General features: G+C 36.0%; 1 pseudogene; it reads left to right on the top strand.

The window, feature by feature from the left end:
- The first annotated feature begins 9136 nt into the window (after window positions 1–9136).
- On the top strand, window positions 9137–11577 carry LOC114029922 (annotated as a pseudogene).
- The last annotated feature ends 552 nt before the right edge of the window (window positions 11578–12129 follow it).

Here is a 12129-nt window from a genome sequence, read left to right as displayed (position 1 = left end):
TTATATGTATAGATAGATAGATAGATACATAGATACATAGATACATAGTTAGATGGATGTATGGATAGATAGAGGACACAGGGTGAGTTGAAGATGAAGGGGTGATATCTAAAAAATAAAATTAAGGGGTAAGAGAAGATTTTACTGGGAGAAGGAGAAAGGGAGAAGTAGAATGGGGTAAATTATCTCACATAAAACAGACAAGAAAAGGCTTCTACAGTGGAAGGGAAGTGGGGGAAGGTGAGAAGGAATGAATGAATCTTATTCTCATTGGATTTGGATTAAGGAGGGAATACTATACATACTCAGTTGGGTATGGAAATCTATCTTACCCTACAAGAAAATAGGGGGAAGGGTATAAGAGTGCAGGAGGATCATAAAGGAGAGAGCAGATTGGGGGAGGGGATAATCAGAAGCAAACACTTCTGAGGAGGGACAGGGTCAAAAGAGAGAATAGAATAAATGGAGGACAGTTTAGGATGAAGGGAAATATAGTTAGTTTCCCACTACATGACTGCTATGGAATTGTTTTGCATGAATACACATGTATAACCTGTATCGAGTTCCTTGCCTTCTCAATAAAGGTGCGTGGGGAGGGAGGAAGGGAAAAAATTTGTAACCCAAAGTTTTAAAAACAAATGTTAAAAATTATTTTCACATGCAACTGTGAAATAAGATATACAACAATGGGATATAGAAATCTATCCTGCCTTACAGGAAAATAGAAGGGGAAGGGGATAAGAGAAGGGGGCAATAAAATGAAGGGCAGATTAGAAGAAGTGGAAGTTTGGGGGGAGGGAAAAAATGGATAGAAATTTTGGAACTCAAAATCTTGTGGAAGTGAATGTTGAAAACTAAAATAAATAAATAAATATTAAAAGGTAAAAAAAAATAAAAAGAATCATTGGACTACCTCAAAGACTTGACAAACAAAAAACAAAACAAAATCAAAGAAACAAACAAAATAAAGAGTGTGCATATCATTTTCCAAGAAATTATCAAGGACACTTCTAGGACTGTATTCCAAAGACAGTATATAAGTGGGAAAAGGACCCACATGTACAAAAATATGTATCACAGCTCTTTTTGTGGTGGCAAAAAATTGGAAATTGAGGGGATGTCCATCAGTTGGGGAATAGCTGTACAAGATATGGTATATGAATGTCATGGAATATTATTGGGCTATAAGAGAGGATGAGCAGGCCAACTTCATAAAAACCTGGAAAGACTTGCATGGACCAATGCTGAGTGAAGTGAGCAGAACCTGGAGAATGTTGTACAGAGTAACAGCCACTTGAGAGATGTGTGACTAAAGTTGATAGACTTAGCCTTTCTCAGCAATGCAAAGTTCTAAGACGTCTCCAAAGGTCTCATGATGGAAAATGCTATCCACAACCAAAGAAAGAACTATGGAGTTTGAATGCAGATTGAAGCATACTATTTGCTATTTTTTTCGTCTGTTTTGTTTTGTTTCCTCTTTCTGGAGCTTCCTCCTATTGGTTCAAACTCTTCCTTACAACCTCACTAATGTGAAAATATGTTTAATAGGAATGTAAAAAAAAGAAAAGAAAAGAAAAGAAATTATCAAGGAAAACTGTCCTGATGTCCCAGAACCAAGCAATCACCTCCTGAAAGAGATCCCAAAAGGAAAACTCCAAGGAACATTATAGCCAAGTTGCAGAATTTCAAGTCAGGAAAATAATTCCAGTAGTCAGAAATAATTCAAATATCATGGAGCAACAGTCAGCATGGCACAGTACTTAGCAGCTTCTGCTTTAAAGGTTTGGTGGGCTTGGAATACGAAATACCATAAGTCTAGGGAGCTTGGATTAAAACCAAGAACCAAATACCCAGAAAAATTGACCATACACTTTCAGGGGAAAAAGATGGACATTCAATGAATTAGGGACTTTCAAATATTTCTGATAAAAGCACCAGAGCTGAACAGAAAAATCGATATTCAAATACACAATTCAAGAGAAGCATAAAAAGGTAACGAAGATGGAAAAAACATTATCCAATAAGGTAAAATTGTTTACATCCCTATACAGGAAGATAATATTTTTAACTCTTGTAAACTGTTCTTTAGTAAAGCAGTTAAAAGGAGGATATAGTTAAATATGTGTGGGTATAAGTGGACTTTGATGTGATGATATAAGAAATTTAAAGGGTGAAAAAAGAATTGTCCTGGGAGAAGAGGATAGGAGAGGCAAAATAGGGTGAATTATGTCACATGAAGAGGCACAAAAGCACTATTACAGAGGGAAAGAAGGGAGGGGACTGACCATTGTTTGAACCTTAGTCTCATCTGATTTGGCTCAAAGTTAGAATAACATACACACTCAGTTGGGTGTAGAATTTTATCCTACCCTATAGGGAAGTAGGAAGACAAAGGGGAAAGAAAAGAGAGGGAAGGTGTTTAGAAAGGAGAGAAAGAGGGAGGGAAGAAGTAGTAGGGGAAAAGGGAAAAGAAAAGGGAAGGGAACTCATAGAAGGCAGGGCAGAGTAGGTGGTGGTCAGAAGAAAAACATTGACAAGGAGGGACAGGGGAAAAGGAGAGGAAAAAAAGTATAAATGGGGGGAGTAGAATGGAGAAAAATACATAGTAATCATAACCTTAAATGAGTAAATGGAGATAGAGTAGATTAAAAATCATAATCCTACAACATGTTGTTTAAAAGAAACATATTTGATGCAGAGGGATACACATAGAACAAAGATAAAAGGCTGGAGCAGAATGTATTATGCTTAAGCTAAAGTAAAATAAAATAAAATAAAATAAAATAAAAAGCAGGGGTAGCTATCCTGATCTTAGAAAAAGAAAAAACAAAAATAGATCTAATTAAAAAAGATAAAGAAGGAAATGACATCTTGTTAAAAGGTACCATAACAATGAAGTAATATCAATATTAAATATATGAACCAAGTGGTATGGCATCCAAATTCTTAGAGGAGAAGTACAGGGAGTTATCAAAAGAAACAGACAGCAATATTATACTATTGGGGAGCCTCAACCTCCCCCTCTCAGAACTAGATAAATCTAACCACAAAATAAACAGGGAAGAACTTAAGGAGGTGAATAACATTTTAGAAAAGTTAGATATGATGACTAGAGAAAACTGAATGGGGATAGAAAGGAGTATACCTTTTTCTCTACACTACATCACACCTACACAAAACTTGACCATGTATTAGGGCATAAAAACCTCACAATCCAATGGAGAAAGGCAGAAATACTAATTTCATCCTTTTCAGGTCCTGAAACAAAAAAAAAATTACATATAATAAAGGGCCATGAAAAGACAGACTAAAAATTAATTAGAAACTAAATAATCTAATCCTTAAGAAAGTGAGTAAAAATCAAATCATAGAAATAATAATTCCTTGAAAGAGAATGACATTAAAAGAAAAAGAAAGAGAATGATAATAATGAGAAAACATATTAAAATTTTTGGGATTTGGCCAAAGCAGTTCTTAGGGGAAATTTTATATCTCTAAATGTTTACATGAATAAAATGGAGAAAGAGGAGATCAATGAATTGCACATGCAACTAAAAAAGCTAGAAAAAGAACAAACGAAAAATTCCAAATTAAATATCAAGTTAGAAATTCTGAAAATTGAAGGAATGGTTAATAAAGCTGAAAGTAGGGAAACTATTGAATTAATAAACATAACTAAGAGCTGGTTTAATTTTTAAAAGATGTAAAATACATAAACTTCTGGTTAATTTTATTTCAAGAAAAGAAAAAAAGAAAACTAAATTAACAGTATCAAAAATGACAAGGGTGAATTCACCCCCAATGAAGATGAAATTAAAACAATAATTAGGAGCTATTTTGCCCAACTGTATGCCAAATCTGCCAATCTAAGTGAAATGAATAAATACTTACAAAAATACAAATTGCCTGGATTAACAGAAGAAGAAATAACATACTTAAATAACCCCATTTAAGAAAAAGAAATTGAACAAGCCATCAGTGAATTCACTGAGAAAATATTGCCAGGGTCAAATGGATTTACAAGTGAATTCTACTAAATATTTAAAAAACAATAATTCCAATATCATATAAACTATTTGGAAAAATAGGTGAGGAAGGAGATCTATAAAATTCTGTTTTATGAACAAATATGGTGCTGATAACCTAAACCATGAAAAGTCAAAACAGAAAAAGACAATTATAGACCAATTCCCTTAATGAATATTGATGCAAAATATTAAATAATATATTAGCAAAGAGATTATAACAATTTATTACAGGAAAATATATAATGACCAGGTGGGATATTTACCAGGAATGTAGGACTGGTTCAATATTAAGAAAACTACTAGTGTAACTAACCATATTAATAACAAAATTAAAATAAATTATATGATTATCTCCATAGAAACAGAAAAGTTTTTGACAAAATACAATACCCATTCCTATTAAAAACTCTAGAGAACATAGGAACAAATGGAACTTTCCTTAAAATGAGAAGTAGTATCTGAATAAAATCATCAGCAAACATTATATGTAATGGGTAAAAGCTAGAAGCTTCCCCAAGATCAAGTATGAAATAAGGATGTTCATTATCATGGCCATTATTCAATATTGTACTAGAAATGTTAGCTTTAGCAATAAGAGAAGAAAAAGAAATTGAAGGCATTAGAATAAACAATGAGAAAACAAAAAATACCACTCTTTCAAGATGATGTACTTAGAATGGTATACTTAGAAAATCCTAAAGAATCGATTAAAAAACTACATGAAATAATTAATAATTTTAGCATAATTAAGTCATATAAAATAAATCCACATAAATCATAAGCATTTCTATATATTATTGACAAAGCCCAGCAGCAGGAAATAGAAAGAGAAGCTCCATTTAAAATAACTGTAATTATATATATATATATATATATACACATACACACATATATATGTATATATACACATTTATATATATGTATATATACACACATACTCATATTTATATATATAAAATGCATATGTATATATATATATATATATTCAGACCTAAATAACTAGAAAAATAATTTTCTGTTTTCCTTCTAATCTTCATTGCATTGGCTTTGTGCAAAAAAAGTAATCAAAATTTAATGGTTAGGTCATGGTGAGGTCAAGCTAATGTAATACTCAAGTTAGTCAAGTTAATATAACAAAAATGACACTTTAATTTACCTATCCAGTGCCATACCAATCAAACTACCAAAAATATTTTATTGAGCTAGGAAAGAATCATAAAAACATTCATCTGAAAGAACAAAATATCAAGAATATCAAAGGAATTAATGAAAAAAATATTAAAGGAAGGTGGCCTAGCAATACCAAGTCTAAAATTGTGTTATAAAACAGGAATCATCAAAACTATTTGTACTGGTTAAGAAATAGCATGGTAGATCACTTGAATAGGTTAGGTAGATAAGCCACAATAGTCAATGACTACAGTAATATACAATTTGATAAACCCAAAGACTACAACCTCTGGGATAAGAACTTACTATATGACAAAAAAATGCTGGCAAAACTGGAAAATAGTAAGGCAGAAAGAGGGCATAGATCAATATCTTACACCACATACCAAGATAAGGTCAAAATGGGCACATGATTTAGTCATAAAGTTGATACCATAAGGAAATTAGAAGAGCAAGGAACAGTTTACCTGTCAGATCTATGGAGAAGCCAAGTATTTGTGACCAAACAAGAGATAAAGAACATTATGAAACATAAAATAGGGAATTTTTATTATATTAAATTTTGATTACTTTTTTTGCACAAAGCCAAAGCCATGAAGATTAAAAGGGAAGCAGAAAGCTGGGAAATTATTTTTTACAACCCATGTTTCTGATAATGGCTTCCTTTCTAAAATACATAGAGAACTGAGTCAAATTTATTAGAATATAAGTCATTTCCCAATTGACAAATTTTCAAAGGATATAAACTGGAAGTTTTCAGATGAAGAAATTGCAGTTGTCTACAGTCATATAAAAAAATGCTCTGCATCATTGTTGATTAGAGAAATTCACATTAAAACAACTCTGAGGTTCCACCTCACTTATCAGACTGGCTAATATGACACAAAAGGATAATGATAAATGTTGGAGAAGACATGGGAAAATTGGAACACCAATGCATTCTTAGTGGAGTTGTGAACTGATCTAACCACTCTAGAGAACAATTTGAAATTATGCCTAAAGGGCTATAAAACTGTGTCTACACTTTGATCCAACAATACCACTTCCAGGTCTTTATCCCAAAGAGATCATATAGAAGGGTAAAGGACCCACATTCACAAAAATATTCATAGCAGTTCTTTTTTGTGGTGGCAAAAAACTGGAAATTGAGGGAATGTCCATCAACTGGGGACAGGCTGAACAAGTTGTTGAATATGAATGTAATGGAATACTATTGTGTTATAAGAAATGATGAGCAGATGGACTTCATAAAATCCTGGAAAGACTTACATGAATGGATAATGAGTAAAGTGAGCAGACTAGGAGAACATTCTACACAGTAATAGCAACATTGTGTGATGATCAACTTTGGTAGGCTTATCTGTTCCCAGGAATAAATGATCCCTTAGACAATTCCGAAAGCCTTATGATGGAAAATGCTATCTACATCCACAGAAAGAACTATGTAGTCTGAATGCAGATCGAAGTATATTATTTTCACTTTTTTTCTTTCTTGTAATTTTTCCTTTTTTAAAAAATTCTTCTTTCACAACATGACTAATGTGGAAATATGTTTAATATTATTGTACATGTATAACCTTTATCTCATTGCTTGCTATCTTGGGGATGGGGAAAGGAAGGGATGAAGAGAGTAAAAAATTAGAACTCAAAATCTTAAAAAAGTGAATGTCATATACGGTGTCACTAACAAGTTTGTGTTTGTTAGGAAGCATCTATTTCATTGCAACAAAATATTTTAATATTTTCTTAATTATTTAAAAATGTCTATAATGTCCCAACAATTGTCCCTTTTCTTAATCTATGACTTCCAAATCAAAGCATTTCCTTTAAATACTCTGACATGAAAGCCACACTTTTTTTTAATATAAATAGGCATCTCACAGGAAAAGATTGGCAATAATGTGACTATCACTATATGAAACAGCAGGGGGATGCTCAAAATGACCTGACAAGTCATACAGCTTCTCTCTAAGAGTATAAGTGACCTTAGAGTGACAGTAGAAGAGGGACTGATTTCCTTGGTATCTGTGAAACTTATTTTATCAGTGTTAATCGTATTAGTAAAGACAAAATTGTTACAATTAATTTAACCCTCAATGGCAATAACTATTCACCTTCATCATAAATGATGCAATTGGTCCCAAAGGCACTTTAATTGATTCTAAAAATGTCTTAGGAAAATCTCCTGAGAAAGGTCCCAAGGTACTGTGTTTACCTTCTTTTACTCCTGTATAATTTATTAACCCATTTTTTCCTACAAGTAAGGTGTAAGGTGTTCAATGAAAACTAGTATCTCTGGTGTTAGGGCTGCTGAGCCCTTTTCAGGGGTGCTTCCCACTTCTGGAGTTCACCTGATTCACCAAACTCTTATCTGTGGATCCAAAAAACTGTAGTATGGACAGCAGCCATATGCTATAAACCATTTTAGCTGATAGGCTAAATCAATTTCGGGGTAACTGATGGGTCTTAAATCCATAAACAATTTAGGGTGGGGTGTTTACCCCAAGCATGTGAAGACTTCTGCTAGAGGAATGGGCAGATGAGGACAAATTTTTCCAGTGGCCATGAAGGCGTAGAAGCAAGTTCTGTGGAATGCTTAGAATTTGGTTAGACAACAGACACCAAAGTCATCCACTGCATCCAGAGTCATCACTAGTCATCTTGAGTTTTGTCTTGCCAATAGATTTTGAAGACTCTGGAATAGAGAGGGTGGCCAATGACTTCATACAACTCTGTCTCACTTAGATCCAATTTGTATGTGAGCGAGAAGATATCACCTACACCATTTTATTCTTTTTACCTGCCTCAAATTTCTGTGGCAACACGCAAGTGACAAAATAGTAGGTGTGGATACACTGGCCAGTATAGTCACAACCCTGTATTCACAACTTGTAGCTCAGGTCATATGGTCATCTTCTCACTGGATTGAAGTGAAATTTGGCAGCCCCCTGGGTGTCTGAGCAGTCTTTTTAAATGACTGAACTGCTCAATTCTTGGTATGAGGAAGGGGCTGGAAAAGGTGACTTAAAAATTGTCTGCTTCACCCAACCCTTACCTGCTTGCCTTGGTAGGTAGGGATTTCACCCTGTGGTTGAAAGACATGCATACTCACACACACACACACACACACTTTCAAAATTTATAAACACTTTTCTGGAAGTAATTCTACTCATCATCAGTGCATGGAATGTGCACATGCTTATAAACAACATGAAATCCAGTAGACATGAAAGATGAACATCTCTAGTTGTAGAGGAACACAGCAGGTATCAGATCCAAATAGCATCCCTGAGTGAAACAAGACTGGCAAATGAAAGTCAGTTTATTGAAGCGAGATACACCTTTTTTGGAGTGGCCACAATTATGAAGAGCACTGTTGGCATAGATTTCACAATAAAAAAATATTGCAAGCAGCCAGAAAGAAACAATTCAAGTACTGTGGAAACACAATCAGGATAACACAAGATTTAGCAGTTTTTACATTAAGGGATCAGAGGGCTTGGAATATAATATTCCAGAGGGCAAAGGAGATAGGAGAAAGGGGGAGATAGAAGGTAGGGCAGATTAGGGGAAGCGGTATTTAGAATGCATGCCACTTTGGGGTGGGGGAAGGGATGAGATGGGAGGAAAATTTGGAACTCATCTTTTGGAAGTGAATGTTGAAAACTAAAAATAAATAAATTAATTGATTTACCTCTTAAAAAATAATAATAAAAGAAAGTGGAGCCCATTTCAGCACAGACCATACTCCAGCAAACTGGCAGTCGGCTTTTATGGGTGCCTGAATCAGGGACAGTAGTGGTGATTTCGAGATATCTCAGCCCATATATGGTAAGGGTATCAGAAAACTGGTCCAAAGTAGATTAAAGGGGTACCTTGTGGTGACACTGGGGGTAGGACTCTGTTGTATTGCCCATACATGGATCTGAATTGCAGTCATGGGTCTCAGTCACAGGTTGAGAAAGAGCACTAGACCACCAGAGCTTGTGGCCACAGGACAACTGGGACCCTGGTCACAGTTCCAGGGCAGAAAATAGTGTTTTTGGTTGCTCACAGACCAGAGCACAGGACAGGAGAGTAGTAAATACATTTCTCCCTAGATTAGACCTTTTTGGAAGAACCAAAAATACTATTTGTCCCCAAAATTATGTTGGAAAAAGACTACAAAAAAAAAAACTGAAGCTTAGGGCATTGGCCTCTCCCCTTGGGAATTTAACTTTATCATAGAGTTAAAAGTCAATAAATAGGTTATGAATAAAGGAGCAAACAGCAGATAAGTATCCTGACTATACAAAGTTACTATGGTGAGAGAGATGAGCAAAAAACACACTCAGAAGACAACAAAGTCAAAACTCCTACATCCAAAATATAAAAGAAAAACATGAATTGTGTCATCACCAGTTCCCCAAGTAGGTTGGGCTCCCTCCCCAACAAGTTGCATTTTTTTCAGAGCCTGTCCCTATCCACCCTATAGTCACTGGCTCTCTTGCTTTCCCTCCTACCCAGCCTTCTTGTCTTCTCACCCCTCTCAATGTTGAAGATGTCATCGGCTACCAACACCACCAGGAGAAGCAAGGCATCTGGGCCCCTGTTAGGCTTCTAAGGCAGTGCTGGCACCAGCCTGGTGCAGACCAAGGCCAAGAAGCAGATTCTGGGCATGATCAACCAGAAGCTCCACAACCTAGAAAGGAAAAAAAGGTCAAACTTGACTGCTACCAGGATCGAATGAACAAAGGGGAAAGATTTAGTCAAGATCAACCGGATGCAGTGTCTAAGTACAACAAATAACTTGTATTTTCCAAAAGAGCTGCAGCAGAGTTTCACTTCCCTGAGCCGAGATATTCAGAAAACAATAATAAAAAAAAAAAAAGACAGCCCAGCGAGAACAGCTCACCTGAGAGACTGCAGAACAAAAGCATTTAAAGACTTTCCTTTAGCTGTAGTTTGTTCTGGACAAGTTAGGCAATGATGAAGTCCACAGCAACCTGAAGCAAGATGTCAATGGTGTGCCCATATTAAGCGAAAATGAAATGTCAGTTCTGGATGACTTCTACAAGCTAGTACAACCTGAATAGGACATGAGGAAGAGGCTGGATGAACAGTATGAATAATTCATGTATGGCACCTGTTGAAGGGAAAAGAAAAAAAAAAACAGCATGTGGAACAATCTACAAAGTCCTAAAGGATCTGGTTGAACTCATTTTTCTTGCCAGTTACTTTGATAGCACCCACAACCACCCAAATGGCTTGTGTGAGGATGAAGAGACTGCTGCTGTTCCAGCAAGGGAAGACTAGGCAGCAGAAGCTGAAGTTGAGCAGGCAGAAGAATATGCTGAACAAAATGAAGTTCAGTCAACAGAGTATATAAATAGAAAAGGAACAGGTAGATGAATGGACAGTTGAGGTGGTAAATTCACTTCAGCAGCAGCCACAGGACACATCCCCTTCTGTGCCAGGGGCCTACTCTTTGGCTCTGGTAGTTAAGGCCAATCCTCTTGTGAGAAGGCAAATGAGTGCAAGACCTCGGGGGACAAATGCAGGCTCCATACAATTTTATACAGTATTCTGTGCTAGATTTGAAAGCCAAACACTTGATCCTGTGATTGTGTCTGCACGGGCCTATGAATCCATTCAAGAAAGTGGACATGCCTCAGCTTGTCTTCTCTCCAATTAACAATGAATCTAGACTTGCTTAGCCTAATCCAGTTCCAATACAGCCAGAAGCTACACAGGTATCTTTGGTTTCTTTGACTAGTGAGGGATACACAATATCCCAGCCCATTTACCATAATTTCAAGCCGGTACCATCAATGTCAATGCCGTTCCATTCTAGTCTATGCAAATTGTATTCAATATGAATGCCCCATTCCTCCTGTTAACGAGCCAGAGACTTTAAAGTAACAAAATCGGTACCAAGCTAGTTACAACCAGAGATTTTCCAATCAGTGTCATCAAGCAGAGCAAACAAATCTTTAGCAAGGGCAGCGTCAGTCCATGGTTGGTACCCACCATGGTTCCCAGGACCAGGTGGCAGTTAACCACCAGCAACCTCCACAGTTGAACACTGTAGCCAAGGAATGTCACCTGGAAGGCCTTGTGGCACTACAGGCTTAATGAATGGATATAGGGGTCCTGACAATGGATTTAAAGGAGGCTATGATGGCTACTGCTCTTTGTTTTCTAACACTCCAAATAGCAGTAACATACAATTCCAGCTCATTGGTCCATGATACTTCTCCAATTACCAGTAGGATGGACAGCAACAAAATTTCGAGAAAGGATCAGGCAGAGCAGATGACAGGAAATCCCTAGAGGTCACAGAGACCACCCAAGACCCAACCGAGGGATGCCACCAATGAACACTTAGCAAGTGAATTAAACTGGTTCAAAGGATGATATTTAAAATTCCAAAAACCATATGAGCCAGTATAGCATAACATGTTACCCAAAAAGTTATTAAATATTATCTATTTGTTTTCCCTTTCAGGACACTCTTTGGAAAAAGGACTGTTTTTACCCCATAAATACAGGACTTGAGCTCTCTACTTTATGTTATTTGGATATGGAAGGAAATGATCTTTATTCTGCAAGTTATGTCCTAAGCATAATCTTGAGCCTTGCAAATGATACTCAGATTTCTCACCCTTGCTCAAGAGCAAAATAACACACACACACACACACACACACACACACACACACATATACTCACACACACAAATACACACACATACACACACACACTTTTGAGGTGATCAGATCTCTATGGTTATTTGATTGAAGTGGCTTGGATAAAAGCAAGATTAACTCATTTTTGACATTAGATAAAATTGGCAAATCAGCTTTGCAGTTGTTGTTTTGATGGTAATTGACAAAAACTAAAACATTTTCCATGAAAGGAAGATGGAAAAAGTAGAGTGTGCTTCAGCAAAGC

Source organism: Vombatus ursinus, unplaced genomic scaffold (assembly GCF_900497805.2).
Source record: "Vombatus ursinus unplaced genomic scaffold, bare-nosed wombat genome assembly UNPS02014942.1, whole genome shotgun sequence".
Lineage (NCBI taxonomy): Eukaryota > Metazoa > Chordata > Mammalia > Diprotodontia > Vombatidae > Vombatus > Vombatus ursinus.
This window is presented reverse-complemented; position numbering and strand designations above follow the sequence as displayed.